The sequence below is a fragment of the Anolis carolinensis genome, chromosome 3 (assembly GCF_035594765.1).
Source record: "Anolis carolinensis isolate JA03-04 chromosome 3, rAnoCar3.1.pri, whole genome shotgun sequence".
Classification (NCBI taxonomy): Eukaryota; Metazoa; Chordata; class Lepidosauria; order Squamata; family Dactyloidae; genus Anolis; species Anolis carolinensis.
Window position 1 is genome coordinate 84,785,716 of NC_085843.1, and position 21,432 is coordinate 84,807,147.

The following is a 21,432-nucleotide window of genomic DNA, read 5'->3' on the forward strand; positions in this document are numbered from 1 at the left end:
TGTGATACCACATTAACTGCCATGTTTCAATGTTATGGAAGCCTGGGAGTTGTAGTGAGACACCAGTATTCTTTGGCAGAGAAGGCTAAAGACCTTGTAAAATGGAAACTCCCATGATTCCATAGCACTGAGCCAAATCCCTTTAGGACCTTATCACACGGATGGTGGCTCCTCTTCAGGGTGAGGCATGGGGTCCTCATCTCGCCTTGCCAGCCAGCAGAACAATCACATGAATGTAAGCAGGGGCGGTTGAACGTAGAGGCCGCTGAAGCGGCCACTTCAGGCGCACACCGATAGGGGTGTTGTCGAGGCGTCGACAGCGCCCCCGTAGCGCCGCCGATGCCGCCGCACCGCCGCTGTTGGCACGGGGCTTCGATTGCTCGCGGCCATATGAGCAATCGAAGCTCCGTGCCAAACTGCACAGCACCATCGCCCAAAATGCAGCCTGGGCTTAATGCAGGCGCAGATCGCTGGCTGATCTGCGCCTGCGTTTAGCAGCCTCCGGCGAAATGGACACATGCACGCACGGGGCTTTGATCGCTCGTGTCCACGCGAGCAATCTACGCTCTGCACATGTGCACTGCACCATCGCCCAAAATGGCCGGTGCTGCTGTGCGCATGAGCAGAGTGTCGATCGCTCGCGCAGACGCAAGCAATCAAATCCCCGTGCGCACAGTGGTCTTGTGAGCGGTGCACCCACAAAACATCTTCCACATGGGGTGTGGGACTGGGTCAACCATCAATAATACAACAGCCTTTTTACACAATCCAGGGGGTACAACAGGTCTCCGGCAGCCTTCTGAGCAAAGTAATCCAGGCTGTCTGAATTAGTGACAAGTTACAACTAAATTTACAAGTCAATCTTACAGTATTTTACCAAATGGATTGGCATTTGCTCTTGTGCTTTCATGTTTCCTAGCTTCTTAGTACTATAATCAGTTTTAGCTTTTTTCTTTGTTGTCAGGAGTGACTTGAGAAACTGCAAGTCGCTTCTAGTGTGAGATAATTGGCCATTTGCAAGGACGTTGCCCAGGGGACACCTGGATGTTTAATGTTCCCATCCTGTGGGAGGCATCTCTCATGTCACCGCATGGGGAGATAGAGTTGACAAACGGGAACTCACTCCCCTGATTTGAACCGCTGACCTTTTGGTCAGCAGTCCTGCCAGCACAAGGGTTTCTTATTTAAAAACTCAGTTTTAGCTAAGGCTATGTAATATCTTTGATTTTGTACTTGGGATCTGATTCCTAGATATAAATTACAGAACTGTGTTGGGTTCTATTACACCTAATTGAGCAGCATACATCTCAAAAAGGATTATGGAATTTAAAATTGGTGAGTAGAAGAATTCTGGTGTGATTATTTCTAAAAGAGAAAGACGGGGTATAAATAGAGTAAATCAATAAATAAATAAAGTTGACTGTGTGTATCAATTGTACAAAATTAAACAGTATAAAATATATAGAAGCATAGAATAAGAAATGGAAGTGAATGGGCCAATTTCTAATGTGTGTGTCCATTAAAAAAAAAGTGTGTATCTTTCACATGTTATATTGTTTAGCTGATCTTAGGAACCTACTTAAAAAGCAGATTTAACAAACCTGATCACCCCGCACAGATTTGCAGCATGGAACAGGTTGTGGCCCTCCAACCTTTTTTGACTAAATTTTCATCATTCCTCGCCATAGGCAATGCTAGCTATGTTGAGCCAGTTCAACAACATCTGGAAGGCCACAAGTTTTCTATACTATTTTACAGGAAACTCAGTATTTTCCCCCAATTGCAATTTGTGGTGGATGGTTCACAGCTGTAGCAGGGTTTCTTTTTATAGTGTACTGCAAAAAAAGAATGAAAGAAAGATTCCCTACAAAGTAGTATTAAGCAGTAATTCACCTCAGTCTTTTTCACCCATGTAATTGATACCTCATGAAGAAAATCTAGAAAATCTGTAATCCCAGGCTGCCATAACATTGAGCATAAATATCTCGTCGGAGTCAGCACATCTTTTCAGCTTGACTTCCATAACTCTGAAATTAGGAGGAGCTAGCAGAATGAAAGTAAAGCATTGCCCATAGCTATATGCATGCAAAATCCTTGAAGTCACGGATATGCTGAGAATGAAATTAAATCTCTTGAGTAAAAGAGAATCAGATGTTGAAATACTAAATCTTCAAATAATAGAGGATGACTTTAGAGAAGAATGTCATCTGGTAGTAGGTGTAAATCAGTGGTGATATTAAATCCATATGGCAAAGGGTGAGCATGTAAACCCCACTGCAAATCAATTGCTGCAAGTCACTACTGCCCTGTGTCTTCATTAGTATTTTATGCACTTTAATATAGGCATTAGTTGTAAGAGAGAAATACAACATAAATACATTTTAATAATCTGGTTTTATTTTTCAGGGTCTCTGCTAATTCCCCTCCAACAAATTTCTGAGAAGTATGGCAGCAAAAAGGGAACAAGACAGATTTAGTAAGAAAAGAATAAAGCGAGCAGTAAAATAACCTGCCTATGAAAAAGAACAAAATCAATAGGAAAAGTGTACATTAAGTAATGACTCTGATTCACTGGTGCCATTTGTAATTCAGGTTTACAGACTGAGTCTCCCTTATCTGGAAATCCAAAATACTCCAAAGAATTCCAATTCCACTTTTGGGGAAAGGGGATTAAAAACCCATTCAGCATCTGCTGAGGTTTTCTTCAAGGAGCAGGCAAGATGCAGGCCATTCAGGGAGCATACAATTCCTCTGTTGAAGCAGCTCCACTGGCTGCCTATTAGCTTCCGGGCACAATTCAAAGTGCTGGCTTTGGCCTACAAAACATTAAACAGCTCTGGTCCAACTTACCTCTCGGAACGTATCTCCTGCTATGGGCCGTCCCACAGATTAAGGTCTTCGAGTGAGGCCCTGCTCTCGGTCCCTCCGCCGTCACAGGTGTGGTTGGTGGGGACGAGAGACAGGGCTTTTTCAGTGGTGGCTCCGCAACTGTGGAACTCCTTGTCAAGAGAGATTAGGGAAGCCCCCTCACTCATGTCTTTTAGGAAGCAGCTGAAGACCTGGATGAGGGACCAAGCTTTTGGCCCATCCTAGGATGTGAGGTGATATGACCTGATGGATTCTGTGGATTAATATGAAGTTGAACACAGATTGGCTCTAACTCTGGCTCAATTCTACTGCCCCTATTGTAATGGTCACATGGTTTTTATTGTTTTAATTTGATTTGGATACTGGCTTTTAATTGTGTTTTTGGTTTGGTTTTACTACATTTGTATCATATGTGGCATCTAATTCTGCCATTGTGTAAGACTGCTCTGGGTCCACCTGGGGGAGAAGAGCGGTATATCAATTAAAAAAGAAAGAAAGAAAGAAAGAAAGAAAGAAAGAAAGAAAGAAAGAAAGAAAGAAAGAAAGAAAGAGACCACAACAACTACTATAAATGATAGAACTGAACCAAACTTGGCACACATATCCCAAATGACACCCTTTACATGCTGCAGCAGTTTGTGGGAGGATGGACCAAGGGTAATGGGATTTGCAGTACATTTCATCCCATTCACCTCCCACAGACCACTGTGATGCCCATTAATGACAAAACTGTACCAAACACTTGACACACAGGTGCAATGTTGCCCACTTTATGTCCTGGTGCGGTTTGGGGAAGGATGGACCATGGATGATGGGATTTCCAGTAACCTCACCCAATTCACCTTCCACAGACCACTGTGATACCCATGAATGACAAAACTGTATCAAATTTGACACACAGGTACAATGTGGCCCATTTTACTTCCTCCTCCAGTTTGCGGGAACAATGGACCAGGGATGATGGGATTTAAAGTATCTTCACTCATTTCCTTAGACCACTGCAACCCATACCAATGACTGATGAAGACCAAACTTGGCACACATACCCCTTATCACCCACTTTATGTCCTGCTGTGTTTTGAGGGACAACGGACCATGAATGATGGGATTTACAGTATTTTCATTCACTTCCTGAGACCACTGCAACCTACACCCATGACTGATCAAGAACAAACTTGGCACACAGACCAGCCATGACCCACTCTACATCTTGGCATTGTTTGGAGGAGGATGGACTATGGATGATGGAACTTGCATATGGATCCACTGAACCCAGCTGACATTGGATCGAGGCTACACTTGGAACACGGGAAAACATGGCCTTTCTCAAAGGACCCGGGCACCACCAGGTCCCCAAGCTAGTCCATAATAAAAGTGAAAAATCTGTATGTGTGTATGTGGCACAGGTGTCTGCTCACACAGACAGCCTCCTGCCTCCACAAACAAGCTATAGTTTCCAGTGCTGTGGAGCCACCAAGTCACTCCCTCATCTGACTTTGCAGGTTATAGTGAGCGCTATGAACATGCAGCCCAAATGCTGCTAGTTTCCTCCACAAATACCATTCTGCCCCCCACCCAAGTGAAGGCTTTCATGTGGGGCCCATTTCATCCTAGATGTTTTGTTTTTCCTCCAGAATGGACATCCATGGGTTCTTTCATTTGCATGACACCGCCCACCGCCTCTACGTTAACCTTTTCATACCATTTCATGGCACTCAGTGAACAGAGGAATTGATCAGCAACTGAACAAGAGGTTAGGGGAGAATTCACACCATGATTTACAAGACTTGTACTTGACCTATATCCAGGGAGTAATGTCCACCCAACCAACAATGCATCTGGACCACACTTGCCATGGATGATGGGACTTGCAGTACTTTCACTGGTACTTCGACCCCCACCAACAATGGATTGGGATCAAACTTGGCACAGAGAAGCCCCATGACCAACTGAACATACCACAGGGGGTAGTGGGAATGGACCTTGATTTTGGGAGTTATAGTTCACCTGCATCCAGAAAGTACTAAACCCAGCTGATGTCAGATCTCGACCAAACTTGGCACACAGACCCAACATGGCCAACTGTGCCATACACACCTGGTTTGGGGGTGATTTACCTCGGATCTCAGAGTTGTAGTTCACCCTTATCCAGACAGCACGGAACCCAGCTGACATCAGATCTCAACCAAACTTGGAACACAGACCACCCATGACCCACCCTACATCCTGGAATTATTTGGAGGAGGATGGACCATGGACAATGGCACTTGCATATGAAAGTTGTAGTTCACCTGCACCCACTGAACCCAGCTGACTTCAGATCTGGACCACATTTGCAACACAGCCCCAACATGGCCAACTGTGCATGCAGGCCTGGTTTCAGGTTGATTGACCTTTGCTCTGGGAATTATAGTTCACCCTTATCCAGACAGCATTTAATCCAGCCGACTTCAGATCTGGACCAAACTTGGCACACAGCCCCAACTTGGCCAACTGTGTATACAGGCCTGGTTTTGGGGTGATTCACCTTTGCTCTGAGAGTTGTATTTCACCTTTATCCAGACAGCACTGAACCCAGCCGACGACTGATCTGGACCAAACTTGTCACAGAGATGCCCCATGACCAACTAAACAACTGCAGGAGTTTAGGGGAATTGACCTTTATTTTGGGAGTTATAGTTCACCTGCATCCAGAAAGTAGTGAACCCTGCTGACATCAGATGTGGACCACATTTGGCACACAGACCCAACATGGCCGATTGTGCCTACAGGCCTGCTTTGGGGGTGATTGTCCTGGGAATCTGGAAGTTGTAGTTCACCCTTATCCAGTAAGCGCTGAACCCAGCCAACGTCAGATCTGGACCAAACTTAAGTGATATTTCCTAACATCCCAAAACAAACAGTGCCTTCTTCTAATAACCCAGGCACCGCCGGGTCCCCAAGCTAGTAATAATAAAAACCATATACTAATTTTCAAATATTTTCCCTGTGGCTTAATGTTATTGCACATGACTCTCCTTCCCAAAGACTTTTGGGAAAAAGCATTTACCCATTTTCTTTATAACAATTTTTATGGCATTTTAAATGGTTCGCTTTGCCAATATCCCAAAGCTGTCATATAGGCACATACTATGAGAAAGACATACATAGTTTCCTTTCAAAAAGTGACTGAAAACAGTTGCTTTCTAATCTAGTGTTATGTATTACTTCTCACATGTTGTAAGAAGAAGCACTGTAGTGAGAAAAAAGAAAAAAAGCTCTGCTGTCATTTGCAGTGGATACACACACACACACAACATTTTGGCGTCTGCATTCTTTCCAATTAATTTGTGCCCTTTTCAAGAAACAGTAAAATAATATGGAACATCTAATTTGAGCTGTGTCCTAACTAGTGTTTAAATAACCAGTTGGATTAGAAGTGGAATTGTTTGATATTTGTTTAGTACTCAGAACAAAAGGCATCAAGGAACACAGTTAAGATATTTCCCCTGCATTTTGAAAGAATATAAAAAAGCACAGAATATTTGCTAATTCTCAATCTAATTTACTTCACATAGATGACTCTTATGTATCATATCTGATAGATTTGGCAAAACAGTGAGATATATCTATATTAACTAGATAATTCTGTGATTTTAATGTTTTAGTTAATTTTGAAACAATGTTGTTGAATCATATTTAGATAGTGGTCTTATTTAATTGCTAGTTTCTGTTTTGCAGTGTACACTTATATCTTAATACTTTATATGTGACTTCTTAAAATGGCATGTTGTCTCCGGAGGACCAAGTGTATTCTGTGGTTCACAGTGCTTGAAACCAGTTTTTTACTGAGGAGTCAGCAACTGAGGATAACTTAGCCACAGTAGTTCACGCACTAGTAATTTACACGTTAAATTATTTCATTGGTCTTTACATAGGACTGCCCTTGAAGATGATTTGGAAGCTACAACTAGTGCAAACTGCAGTGGGAAGATTGTTGGCCAAAGTGTGATATAGAACCTCATCAGATTGGATTGAATTTAGCGACCTAGGATGCTTTCACCCAGCTTCTGGACGGAGCCTTACGCCAGCCATCACAGATGTTGTGTAACTTCCAGTAGGGGCCCTGCCTCTCAATCAGGCTGAAAGCATCGCCGGAGGCTTTCTCCACAACATGGGAGGGTTCCTGTGTTATGCTGGCTCCAATGGAGCCAACATGGGTCCTCTCCTGGAGGATGACACTTCCCCCCATGTGATGGTGAAAGCGTTGCCAAGAGGGAACTGCGAGCAGACCAACAGATTCGCCCCACTGCCCCTCTCTTTTTGCTGCAATACCAGGCAAAGCAGGAGACTTGGCCTGACCTTTGTAATGAGGCCCATAGACAACACATAACTGGCTTTAAAGGAGCTGCAATGACAGTAGTTTGATTGCCACCTGAATTCAAGGTAATTGTGATGGCACTGAAAGCTCTATCTGGCTTGGGTCCTTGATACTTTAAAGAGCACCTCACTCTATCTATAACTGCCTGAAAACAAATCTCCACTGTGCCACACTAATGGGGCAATATAAGATAGAGGCACAGTAGAAAGGGACTTCTCCATTCCAGCACTTCATTCATGGAATGCCCTCCCCCCCATGAAGCCTGAATGACATCAGTGTTGGTTTCTAGGCACCAAGGTTACCTTGGTGATCTTCTTAATGTGCCTTCACCCTATTTAAGTTGGTTCATATTTTTACCTAGAATTGAATTGTTTATATTCTTCTAATTGTATGACGCCTTAAGATCTCAAAGTAGAAAGCATATTAGAAACATTTTCATAAACAAATCCTGCTGCTGCTCATACCACAGATGTGACGTTTTCTTCTGTGGTATGAGATGCTGTGTCTAAAAAGAATGACAAGGCACTCAGGATACCATATGGGAGCATACATTACCTTTGCACTGCTAATCTTGATCTCCATTTTATAAGTCATTAGAATGTGATAGATGCATATCTGGGTGAATGAATACAGCAGCAATAAAATGTCTGGAGTGACCATAGATAGCACTATAAATCATTGCATCTGGAAAACAGATGCTCTTTATGGCACAGATATGTTTTCATTCAGAAAAATGATTTGAAGATTTAAGTTCCCTTCTTCAACTTCTAACATTTGCATGTGTGGAGGTTTAGAACCCGATTTTTTAAAGTAAATCATAATTAAGTGCAGAGAATGCTTCCCCCTCCCATTGACTAACATATTGTCTGTGCATATATCCAGAGCAACAGAGTAACTAAGTAATTTGGAAGTCAAAAACTGTTCTCAACTAATTTTTTATTCTGGTCATGAAGAAGTATCTGCTAGTTTTATGACATGTAGGATTTAGAAACATAAAAATAGAGACTTACAAAAATGTGATGCCTGTTTCTTCCAGTAATTTATCAGACTTCTCAAAAGGTTATTTCATCATGTCGACCTAAAGAAATGCTTTGACCACAGATTTTCAAATTTTGGTCCTCTAAATGTTTTGGACTTCAACTCCTAGAAGCCCTAGCTGACTTGGTCAACAGTCAGGAATCCTGAAGTTGAAGTTTAAACACCTAGAGGACCAAAGTTTGAGATTAGATATACCATAATGTAAAAATATGGATAATTGTAGTAATTATATCTAGAAATGTGTTTTAGTGAGTTTCTTTATTATTCACTTACCTTTGATAATGTTAGCAGCTGCCACATGTGTATATGCCTCATTTGTATTTCTCGGTATGATAGATCTATATGCAGTTACACATCTATCAGGAAAAACATTAGTCCTACCCTCCAGCTGTTCCATTTGAAAGGGGCAGTCCTGTTAATTCTCTTCTGCCCCACTTTACATGGTACCAAGCTTTCTGGGCAGACGTGATTGTGTGGCGGGGCAGGAGTGCAATGAGCTGAGCTCCTAGTTGGAACCATCCTTCTTCCCAAAACCATTGCAGCTTGGGGAAGCGACAGCTCTTGTTGGCAGGAAGAGTCGGCCAATTGACATAAAGTCATGGTTAGAATCAATTGGCTGACTGGTTTGGCCACCCACTCACCCTCCCTATATTCTGTGTTATGTTATGCAGTTGCAAAACAATTTTATCACAACTTTGTGTGGTGGTTGGCATGGGTCGTGGATTGGGTAACCAATATCCATAGGGCACTGGTAGTGTATATGGGTCCTGTAAGGGGACTTAGGGAGTGTCGTGTTGCATGGTCTTGCCTAGTGAGGAGCAGGTGTACTATATGTCCTGATGGTTGTTTGACCACGGTAGGTATTTGCACAGCTGGGTCTTTACATGCCATTCCTAGGATTCTGGTATTGGTATGGAAATTCTGGCTCATAGATCAACACATGGTTGGTAAATGCCTGTATCCAAACTCATGTGCACACCAACCCTATGTGCACACAAAGCAAACAATACAAAAAGGGAACACACTAGCATACCCTGTTTATTGGTTCTTACCTATATTATGAATTAAATGATAATGAAGCATTTAGTTTGTCATTGTCGTTGTTGTTGTCATCACAATGACCATGCAGTAGTAATAATAGGATCACCAGGATTCAAAATATTTGTCTAGAGGTTTTTTTAAGAAATGAAATGTTAAACAGAAATATCTTTAAAATAAGCTCCCATGCTAGATTGTTGAATGATTGCTATCATAAATTCACTGAGAAACATCCTGGAGAGCAATGTGGACTTGTCAACATTATTCTAGTTAAAGGAAAAGGAAAAGAGACAAATGTTGAGGTCCCACAGAGTATTCTTCTAGGACAGTGGTTCGCCTGGGATCCCCAGCTATTTTTGGCCTTTAACTCCCAGAAATCCTAGCAGCTGGTACACTGGCTGGGATTTCTGGGAGTTGTAGGCCAAAAACATCTGAGGACCCCAGGTTGAGAACCACTGTTCTAGGAACTGGAGATAATGAGGTGTCCAGGCATACAACAAAGCAAACAGGATACCAAAATCCTGCACTAGGAAAGACTATGGTACAGTGAATTGTTACTGCTATTCTGTCCATGGATAGGGCAGTCATTAGCTATCTTCTTGAGTAAGAGGACGCCTATGGCTTTATCCTATATGTCAAGTTTATGAACATTCCAGGATAGAGGGAAAGACTTCCTTGCTCTAAAAAATACAGTGCAACAGCTCTTAGGTTCTAAGTTACAGTATATTGGTTACAGCAAGACACCAGCTTTGTCAGAGCTCTATAATTAGTTCTCTTATTTTCAGAGAACTGAATTGGTACAAAAGTATAACTAAAATTATTTTGACATGCAATCCCATACTGTCATTGTCAAAGTGGACTCCTTTTTAGCAGAAGAATGCCTGCCAACAGAAAATCAGAATAACCATCTGAATTGTGTTTCTATCCAAGAGACATCTTTTGTAAAATAAATAAATAAATAAAATAAAAAGATAGAGAGATGACATGTTTCAAAAAAAAGAAACTAAATAAATGCAGCTATGAACAATAACAAACCTGTTATTTTAGAAGCACACATCAATGTATTTTATTGTTACATGTCTTAGTAATCATTTTTAAAAGCTAGGTTTTTTCTGTCTAATGCTTTTTCAAAAAGTGTACTAGGAAAATGGATTTGACTATTATTTGTTTCAGTTCCATTGATTACAGAGCAGCAGTTGGACCAAACTGTTGTATAATAAGAAGACCCAAGAAAGATAATAGGTTTCCATGCATACAATAATATATATTTTATCAAAAAGATTGCACTTACTAAAAAGCCTGTATCATTTTATCCAGTACTAAGAGAGGAGGACAGACGTCAGAGAATGAACTTCTCTGCATTTCCAACAATAAGCAGAAAATTGAGCTACTTTTAAAACGTCCAATCATTGAACTGGTGTGGATCAAAATGGCTTCTAAAGCTCCCCAAGTACCTCAGATTGTCTTTAAAAAATAAAATTCCAGGCAGCCATTCACCAAAAAATACTACCCTAAAACAACTCTATGCTGTACATCTTGTGAGGTACTCAGGTAATGTCTACACTGGCCAGTAAATCCAAGGCGGGTCTAGAGCAGAAACTCCCTGGGGATGACCACATGCATGCTTCTGAAGCCACTACAGCAGTGTGTGCAAGTCCACACGGTCCAGCTGGGCCAAGATTGCATTGGCTTCACAAGGCCATCACTTCATCTTTTGTGTTTCTATCACCACTCTCAGGTGGCCACAGAACACCATGTGAGATCCTGGTCATTGTAGTCATCCCAGTCTGTCATCAGCAGAGGTGCCTACACAACTAGGAAGAAAGAGGGAACCAATTCCTCCTAGTTATGCAGACACTACTGCTGATGTCAACATTGGGTACCCACAACAGTAAGGCACTCACACGGTGACCTGAGGTTGTCTGGGAGCAGCAACAATGGCTACACGGGCACAATCTATTCCCTTTTCCCTATGATAATGAATGCAGGGGGGAGAGTTGATTGTGGCAATGTCCAATCTGGTCAGTGAACAAATCCAAATCATAAATGATCCAGCTCTTCACACTGCCTCAAAGCCATGGGGTACTTCTGAGTTTCAAACAACTCAAGAGTATCCTTTGATTTTTCTTGAAATGGGGCAAAGGCAGTTTATTATGGCATAACTTGCAATAGTCATCAGAAGTGGAATAGCCAGGGGTCAACTCAGGTCCAGGTTTTCATCCTTGTGTAGATAAGCCTTCCATCCAACTACTTGCTTGATGTAGGAAATCCAGAATTAGAGCATCACTAGGAGATAGTGCTTAGCTCGCTATGACGAGCTAAACAAGAAGCTTTACACTAAAGATGGCAAACGTTTTATCTACCGACTGGCAAAATCCTATCAGCATCAGGCCGAAGATGTGGAGAAATTCCATGGCATTAATGACGGGAATGGTCAGCTTCAGATGGATTAAAAGAGAGTGATGAACTGGTGGTGCGATCACTTTTAGAAAATATTCACCAAGAAATTTGACCATCCACCCATCCCTCAAGCTGCACAAACTTCTGGCCCTGTACGGTTGATCACTGTGAAAAAAAATGAGGCAGCACTGAAGTGCATGAACCCTCAAAATGACTGGACCTTATAACCTAGCAGCAGAGCTGTGGAAATTGAGATGCAAGAACCGTGTTGGCTGGTTGATGCAATTGTTCAATCAGATTGTTGCCCAAAAAAAGACATTCATTGACTGGCACCAAAGTACGACTATATCAATCTGGAAGAAGAAAGGCAGGCCTGTGGACTGTACAACTTACCAGCCTATCTGCCTGATATCCCATACTGTGAAGGTCTTTGAAAGTGTCATCGACCACAAAATTCAACTGGTCAATTGGGTTCAGATTTTGTACAGTGATCCAAAAAACAGGGTGCAAGCTGCTACTAGCACATCATCAGAGTTCCCCATCACCATTGGTGTCCATCACTGCTCAGCCCTTTCTCCCCTCCTTTTTGTTGTTGTAATGGATGCAGAAACTAGCACATTGAACTTTGCTGTATGCTGATGACATGATGCTTGCTTCTGAGGACAAGGAAGAATTTGAACATCAAGTGCAAGCATGGTGTGATCGGTTGACGCAATTCGGTCTTCACGTCAAAAAGATGGAGTTCTTGACAACCAATGAGAAGCAGACTGATAGAAGAGACAGGATGGATCTCCCAAAAGTCAACACTTTTAAGTATCTCCGATCGATGATAACTTCAGGTGGCAACCTTTTTGACAAAGCCACCACACGGATTAATGCAGCTTGGATGAAATGGCGCTCAGTAGCAGGTGTACTCTTCGACAAGAAGATGCCTGATCACCTGGAATCAAAAATCTATTGAACTGTTGTAAGACCTGCCGCAATATATGGAGCCAAATGTTAGCCAGCAACAAAACACCACCTCAGTGTTATGGAGATGAGGATACTATGACTTACAGCTGGTATCACACGCCTTGACCACATCCACAACTATAACATCCGGCAACGCTTTGGTATTCCTCCAATTGCTGACAAACTATGAGAATCATGCCTCAGATGGTATAATCATACTCTCCAAGCTGAAGATGAGTCCATTCGCAAGATTGTTCTTGATTTAGAAGTGTCTTGCAAGAGACCAAAGGGATGACCAAAGCAACACTGGCTGGAGCGATCTGAAGACTGCTAGCATACACCCTGATCAGACACACAAAAAGGAGAAATTGTGCAAACAAATTGATAAAGCGGATCCCCTTATCAAGCAGGACAAATGCTGCAGAAGAAGAACAAGAAGAAAAAGAACAAGAACAAGAAGACTGGAAGATGGCTAATTAGCATTTTCTTGAAGATTTCCTGCAAGTTGTGTCACCACTATTGGTAGCATAAATAGTTGAGCTTGGAATTGTCTACAACTCCCAGAGTTCCCCAATCAGTTGTCATGCTTGGAATGACAAGCATTCCCCCCCCCCCCAAAAAAAATTCCAAGCCAAGCTGTTTCTCTTACTGCTCAACCAAAATCTCTTATTTAACTTCAATCTTGCCTTTGAGGGCTAGAGAGAATGAGGATTTTTGTTGTTGCTTTGCTCTTAGCTTTCTTCAGATGTTTAAAATCTGCTGTCATGCATTTCTATATTCCAGGCTAAAAATATGTAGTTTTTTCTACTTTTTTCTCAGAGTGCTTATGTTCTGCTGACCATTTTCTTGCCCTCCTGTGAAATCATTTCAGTGGTCTATATCCTTCATAAAGTCATAAAGCCCATAACCTGACACAGTAGTCCAGAAAATAGAGTGAACTTGTCATAAGTTGGAAACCATGATTCTGTTACTGCAGCCTAATTTCACGGGTTCCTTTTTGCAGCTGCACTATACTGTTGGCTTATGTTCAGCTTTTGATTGACTACAATTGTTAAATCCTGTTCACATTTACTGCCAGAGAAGGCATCCCCATGTAAGTGTTCATTCATTCATTCGTTTGTTTCATTCACTCATTCATTGCCCAAATGACAAACTTTGCATTTTTATGCTGAATTTCATTTGGTTCATTTAAGCCCTGTTTGTCATTTTATCAAGGACACTTTGGATCTGAATTCATTTAAGGTAACTGAATATTACCCAAACAGTTGGTTATTTTGACCACTTACTAGCCACAATACATGTAATTCCACACAGTTCTCTTTTGAGACAAGATAAGCAAAATAGGAGTTGAGTATTTACTTTCTCTTTATCATCCTTCAACATTCTAACTGAACAATTTGTGAATCTTTCTTTTCTTGTTCCAGCTCTTGCTCCAAACATAACTAGAAACATCATTTTTGCTGCTTTTAGCATTCTTTGCCAGGCTCAGTCTCACCTCATTCTTAGCTGTAACTTTCCTGACAATGTTCCTACAAGCTTCAACTACTCCTGTTCAGTGACCTGCCCTTCCATCCATGTATGACACTTGTCTATATTTGCAGTTCCTCAGTATGCTCTTTGTGCAGCCAATTTGGCTTTCAGAAGCCTTGGATCTTATACTGTGATAAAGATGGTATACTAAATAAACAAAAACATAAAATAATTTTACAATGTCTCCAATTATAATTTTCACTAGAATTTTTATGATTGTATCTTATTACCTCATCACACAGCTGCGCGAATCGGCATGCGCCGTGGTGAATCTGGCAACCCTCATCGAGGGGCATGAGAAACCTGCCACCCCACACCATGCATCACCCAGCTCCTGAGGAGGCTGATCCCATGGGGGAAGCCTCAGCTGCACAGCTTCCCCCCACTGCTTCCTATGGCAACATGGGGGGCCTCCCAAGTTGTCAAAGTGGCAGCATGCGCCAGCTCCACCCTAGGATTTATTTATTTATTTATGTATAACATTTATATCCCACCCTTCTCACCCGAGGGGACTCAGGGCGGCTTACAAAAATTGGCAAAATGCAATGCCCAAAGAATACAATCATAAAAGCAAAACAATACATATAAATCCGTTAATAACATTATTAAAATACATTATAAAATCTTAAAAACATATATATAATTAATTCCATTCATCCAAGATCCTCATAGTTCATCCTTAAATCAGGCCATGTCGACTTTATCGTTTACTCATCAAAAGCTTGGGCACACAACCATGTTTTCACGGCCCTTCTGAAACCCAGAAGGGTAGGAGCCTGTTGGATATCTCCAGGGAGGGTGTTCCACAGCCAGGGAGCCACCACTGAGAAGGCCCTGTCCCTCGTTCCCACCAGCCGCACCTGTGAGGCAGGTGGGACCGAGAGCAGGGCCTCTCCAGATGATCTTAGTGATCTTACTGGTTCATAGGAGGAGATGCGTTTGGATAAGTAAATTGGGCCAGAACCGTTTAGGACTTTATGGTCAGAACCAGAACTTTGAAATGGGCTCGATAGCATATCGGCAGCCAGTGAAGCTGCCTTAGCAGGGGGGTGGTATGCTCCCTGTAAGCCGCCCCAGTTATTAATCTGGCTCTCGCCCATTGTACTAGTTGGAGCTTCCGGGCCATCTTCAAAGGCAACCCCACGTAGCAAGCATTGCAGTAATCCAAACGGAATGTAACCAGAGCATGGACCACCATGGCCAAGTCAGACCTCCCAAGGTACGGGCGCAGCTGGCGCACAAGTGTTAGTTGTGCAAAGGCTTCCCTGGCCACCACCGAGACCTGGGGTTCCAGGCTCAGCAATGAATCCAGGAGAACACCCAGACTGCGAACCTGTGTCTTCAGAGGAAGTGTGACCCCGTCTGTCAGGACCCAGGCTGCAGAGCACCAATAACCATACACAGAGACCAGAATCTATCTAATATCTTTATTGTGGTAATATATAAAGTTAATAAAAACAAGTGTAGAAAATAGTCCAGAAGTAGACCTTTCAGGAAAGGTCAAAATTAGTCCAAAGAAACAATGTCCAATATGAAATATTAAGGTCCAAATTTGTAATCCAGTAACCGAAACACTCACTTTGCCAAGCAAAGTGAGGGGAGATGACAAGGTCCTTTAGTCCATGAAACTTAAGCAAGGCTAGGAGGTAAACTTGATTCTTGGAACACTAGGCTTATTTCAAGGCAACAAGAAACGAGGAGCAAGAACAGGATCCGTGGTAAATTCGTGGCGAGGTCTGGGAAGCAAGGCAAGGTCCGTGGAGCAAGACAAGGTCCTGGGAAGCAAGGCAAGGCTGGAAACGGGAACAAAGGGCTTGGACGCGGGAGTAGCGTAGTCCACACACAACCTACTCCCGAAGCTGACGAATTGACTCCGCAAGATTCCTACGTGGGCAAAACACCTAAATAGGGTCTCGTTTTCCCGCCAAAGAACATTTCTCTGGGGAACCAGAACCGAAAGCCATTCTCTGTGTCCAGATGCATGACTCCCTAAAGTTTCCCATGGGAAGCAGGCTTAATCAGCTGAATGCCTGGCAGCAATCCTAGCGCTCCTGCGAGACGCCTCCTGAGCGCCTTTCTGTTGTTTATAATAATCACGGCGAGAAAATGGGGAAGATTTCTGCTCAGGGTTTGTTTGGCAGACTTCTGGAAGGCAAATCTCCTGCAGGTGCAAGGGCTCCAATTCTAGCTGAGAAAGCTCCAATTCTGGCTGAAACGGTGGGAAACCTAAGTTTTCCTCTTCATCTGTCACAACAGTGCTAGGAACAGAACTACATGGCCCATGAGTCATCACACTATCCCCCTCCTCAAGGCCCCTCTCCAAAATGGGCCCTCTCCCCAAGGTGCGGGGCCGCGGCTTGGCGGGGTAGGCCTGGTGGAAGCGGCGGACTAAGTCGGGGGCATGGACCGTGGAAGCGTCTTCCCAAGAGCGTTCTTCAGGGCCAAAACCCACCCAGTCAATGAGATACTGAAGGCGGCGGCGGTGGAAGCGAGAATCCAAAATGTCCTGAACCTCGAATTCCTCCTCCCCATCCACCAAAACAGGAGTGGGGGCCGGCCGGTCTGCATCAGGGCGCACACCTTCCGCCGGAAGGAGCAGGGAGCGATGAAACACTGGATGAATGCGCATGGAGCGCGGAAGTTGAAGTTTGAAAGTCACGGGGTTAAGTTGCACCACCACTGGATAGGGACCAATGAAACGGGCATCTAGCTTCTGGCAGGGACGGTGGGAGGGCAAAAAGCGAGTGGACAAAAGAACCCGATCTCCTACCTTGATCTCGGGGCTCGGCTGGCGATGAGTGTCAGCGTGGCGTTTATAGTCCTCCTTGGCTTGGTCTAGTTGCTGGAGCAAAAGTTGTTGCACCGCTGTGAGTTCCTGCAGCCAGTCCTCCGCTGCAGGGACTTCTGAGGTTTCAATGACAGGAGGAAAGAAACGTGGATGAAAGCCGTAGTTTGCAAAGAACGGGGTTTCCTTAGTAGAAGCCTGGACACCATTGTTGTAGGCAAACTCCGACAGCGGCAACAGGGAAGCCCAATTGTCCTGCTGATAGTTTACATAACAGCGAAGGTATTGTTCCAAAGTGGCATTGGTGCGCTCAGTTTGCCCATCCGTTTGGGGATGGTGAGCTGAAGATAAACGAGAGTCTATGCCCAATAGTTCCTGTAGTGCCTTCCAGAAACGAGAGGTGAATTGAGATCCATGGTCTGTGACCAAACTCTTGGGCAATCCATGTAACCGGAAAATATGCTGAAGGAATAAATCTGCAGTCTCTTTGGCCGTGGGGAGGCCATCGCAGGGAATGAAATGGGCCAGTTTGGTAAAAAAGTCCACCACCACTAGGATCGTGGTGAATCCAAGGGAAGGTGGTAGATCAGTGATGAAATCTGCGGAAATTATTTCCCATGGACGAGATGGTGTAGGAAGGGGATGCAATAGCCCTGAGGGCTTCTTCCTTCTTGTCTTGGAACGCTGGCATACCGGGCAGGAGTTGACATATTTTTCTACATCCTTGCGGATCTTGGGCCACCAAAAATCTCGTAGGATTAAGTGCATGGTTTTAAATAATCCGAAATGCCCTGCTGGCTTGCAGTCATGACACAGACGAAGTGTCTTTTCCCTGCCCGGTCCTGGAGGGATGTAGACATGATTTCGATAGCAAAGCAACCCATCCTTAAGTGAGAAGGGAAAATGTAGTCCTTGGCGAAGTTGGTCTTGAGCCCAGGCATCCGCCTGTTGACTGGCCCTGATTTCCTGAGCGCAAAGGGGCCCTGGAGTAGAGGGAGTAGATTCAATTGGAGTGGATTTGGTGTTCCCCACTGTGAGCGTGGCAAAGTTCTCGGGCTGCAGCAATTGGGATTCAAAGGTCTCTCTGCGCCCTGCAGCATATTCTGGTTTCCGTGATAGAGCATCTGCTTGCTTGGTCTGAGCTGGGGTTACATAATGGACCTGGAAGTCAAAACGCTCAAAGAATAAAGCCCAACGCTGCTGCCTCTGATTTAACTTGCGGGCCGTTCTTAGATGTTCTAGATTCCGATGATCAGTATGGACCTCAATGGGAAATTTGGCCCCTTCTAACCAATGTCTCCAAGTTTCAAAGGCTGCCTTTATGGCCAAAAGTTCTTTTTCCCAAATAGTGTAATTTCTCTCTGGGGCTGTTAGTTGACGGGAGTAAAAAGCACAAGGGTGAAGATGATCTCCCACTGGTTGCAAGAGTACAGCCCCAATTGCCACATCGGAGGCGTCAGCCTGTACAACAAAAGGGGTTTTAGGATCAGGGTGCTGAAGAATTGGCTGGGACGTGAATAATTTCTTTAGTTGCTGGAACCCTTTCTCTGCTTGGATCAGACCAGCGGGCAAAGTCTGGAATGAACTTGCGGTAGTAGTTCGCGAACCCCAAGAAACGCTGCACCTCTTTCTTGTTGGTTGGCGCCCGCCATTCCAATACTGCTGACACCTTTGCCGGGTCCATGGAGAGCCCTAGTGGCGAGACACGGTATCCCAGGAAATCTACCTCTTGTAGATCAAAAGCGCATTTTTCCAGCTTGGCATAAAGTCCATGATCCCGCAATCGTTGTAACACCATTCTGACGTGGTTCTCATGTTCTGATTGTGATCTAGAAAACACCAAAAAATTGTCCAAGTAGATGATCAAGAACCGATCTAGATAATCCTGAAAGATATCATTGACAAAATGCTGGAACGTTGCGGGAGCTCCACATAAACCGAAATTCATGACCAGGGACTCGAATAATCCGAATTTAGTCTGGAAGGCAGTTTTCCACTCGTCCCCCTCCCTGATGCGAACTAGATTGTAAGCCCCCCGAAGATCCAGCTTGGTGTAAACCTTGGCCCCTCGAAGCCAGTCTAATAGGTCCAAGATCAAAGGCAGGGGATAGCGGTTCCGCTTAGTGATATTGTTCAATGCTCTATAGTCCACCACCAAGCGTAGGTCCCCTGACTTCTTTTTCACAAACATCACTGGGGAAGCGGCTGGGGATTGAGAGGGTCTGATGAACCCCTTGCGGAGGTTTGACTCTATGAACTCCCTGAGAGCTTCTTGCTCTGGTTCAGTCAGGGAGTAGAGGTGTCCTCGCGGGATCGGGGCCCCCTCCACCAAGTCAATGGCACAATCATAAGGCCTATGCGGGGGCAGTTTCTCGGCTTCCTTCTCATTGAAAACATCCCAAAAGTCTGAGTATTTCTTGGGCAAGGTGATGATGGATTCAGCGTCTGTGGTATGGCAGACCTTCTGATGACCCATGGGCCTTGTAGTCCTGCTCATGACATTGTGATGCCTGATGAAGAAGAAAACTTGGGTTTTTTACCTTCCCAGTCAGAACTGGATTCTTCCCAGACAGATTCTTCCCAGCCAGATCTGGGAACCTTGCACCTGCAAGAGGATTATGTTCCAGAAGTATGTCAAACAAATACTGAGGCTACATCTCCAGTGTTTTCTCGCCATGAGTTTTGTAAACAACAGAGAGGCTTGGAAGCAGCCTCGCGCAGGAGTGCGAGAATAATTGCTAAGAATTTGCCAATTAAGCCCGCTTTCCATGAGAATCTTTAAGGAGTCAAACATCTGGTCTCAGAGATTAGCTTTCGTTTCTGGTTCCCAGAGAACTGCTCTCGGCGGGAAAGTTAGACTCTATATAGGTGTTTTACCCGCGGAGTAACTTTGCGGAGTCAATTCGTCAGCCTCCGGAGCGAGTTGTGTCTGGACAGCGCGCTCCGTTTCAAGCCTCGTTCCAGCTCAAGCCTTGCCTTGTTTCCAGCCTTCGCTCCTGTTTCCCAGCCTTTGTTTACCTACGGACCTTGCCTTGTTTTCCCAGGACTAAACCTTGCCTTGTTTCACGGATTTTACCAAGTTATTCCACGGACCTTGTTCTTGTTCCTCGTTACCTTGTTCCACGTTTCAAGCCTTGTTTCAAGTATCAAGTTATTTCCTAGCCTTGCTCAAGTTCATGGACTAAAGGACCTTGTCATCTCCCCTCACTTTGCCTGGCAAAGTGAGTGTTTCGGTTATTGGATTACAACTTTGGACCTTAATATTTCATATTGGACATTGTTTCTTTGGACTAATTTTGACCTTCCCTGAAAGGTCTACTTCTGGACTAACTTTTACATTTGCTTTTACTAACTTTATATATTTCCTTAATAAAGATATTAGATAGAATCTGGCCTCTGCGTATGGTTATTGGTGCTCTGTAGCCTGGGTCGTGACAGTTTGACTCCGCCACCCTAAGCACCAATTAACCTCGGCCAGAATGTCTACCGGAGTCGTACCTGGGCCGAGCGGCCAGCCGATTACCTACACCATCGACAAGGATGAGGTGGACCGAATCCGTGATAAGCTCAATGCACAGGATGGAGAAATAAAGGGTTTGAAGGAACGCGGAATCCGTCTTCCGGCCATGGCGTTGCCAACCAAGTTTACTGGAGAAGCTTCTAAGGTTCATGTTTTCCGTCGCCAATGCCAAGCTTATCTAGAGGCCCGTGATGCCGAGTTTCCCCAGGAAGACATCAAGGTGGCGTGGATTTACAGTCTCCTAGACGGGCCAGCGGCTAACTGGGCGACGGCTCTGTTCGACCAAGCCTCCCCACATCTAAGGTCAGCGCAACATTTCTTGGACCACCTTAAGGCGACCTGGGGAATCGAGGACAATTTGGAGGCAGCCGGGCACAAACTCCGCCGCCTCTTCCAAGGAGACAGACCCATGTCTCAGTACATAGCCGAGTTCCGAGTGCTGGCCCACAACACCGGCTGGAACGATGTTGCCCTCAGAGGACAATTTCGGGAGGGTCTCAACATTGAAATGCTGGAGGAAATCTCCAAGGTGGATCCTCCCCAAACGCTGGAAGCACTCATCGATCAATGTTTACGGGCTGAAGTCATGATTGCCAACAGGAAGCAGTGGGTACGAGGCCAGAGCGGTAGAGCTGGGGCAAAACCCCCCGCTCCCGCCAGCGTTCAGCCGCGTCCAGTGTGGAGGCCCCCACCACCATCCCCATACCCCAGAGGGAGCGAGGAGGTGCCGATGCAGTTGGGCAATGTGCGTCCCAGATTAGATGCCGCCGAGAAGGCCCGCCGCCAACGCCTAAATCTCTGTTGGTATTGCGGGAATGGGGGCCACTTCGCCAGAGAGTGCCCAGCCAAAGGGAAGCCCGCCGCCCGTCTTGCGGCGGCGTCCTCCACGGAGACGAAGACGTCTGAGGCGGCTGGCACACAGCCGGCGGGGGAAGCCAACGA

General features: G+C 44.6%; 1 pseudogene; it reads left to right on the plus strand.

Annotated features, from left to right (window-relative positions):
* The first annotated feature begins 509 nt into the window (after positions 1-509).
* LOC103278365 (uncharacterized) lies at positions 510-13,272 on the plus strand (annotated as a pseudogene).
* Positions 13,273-21,432: the final 8,160 nt, after the last annotated feature.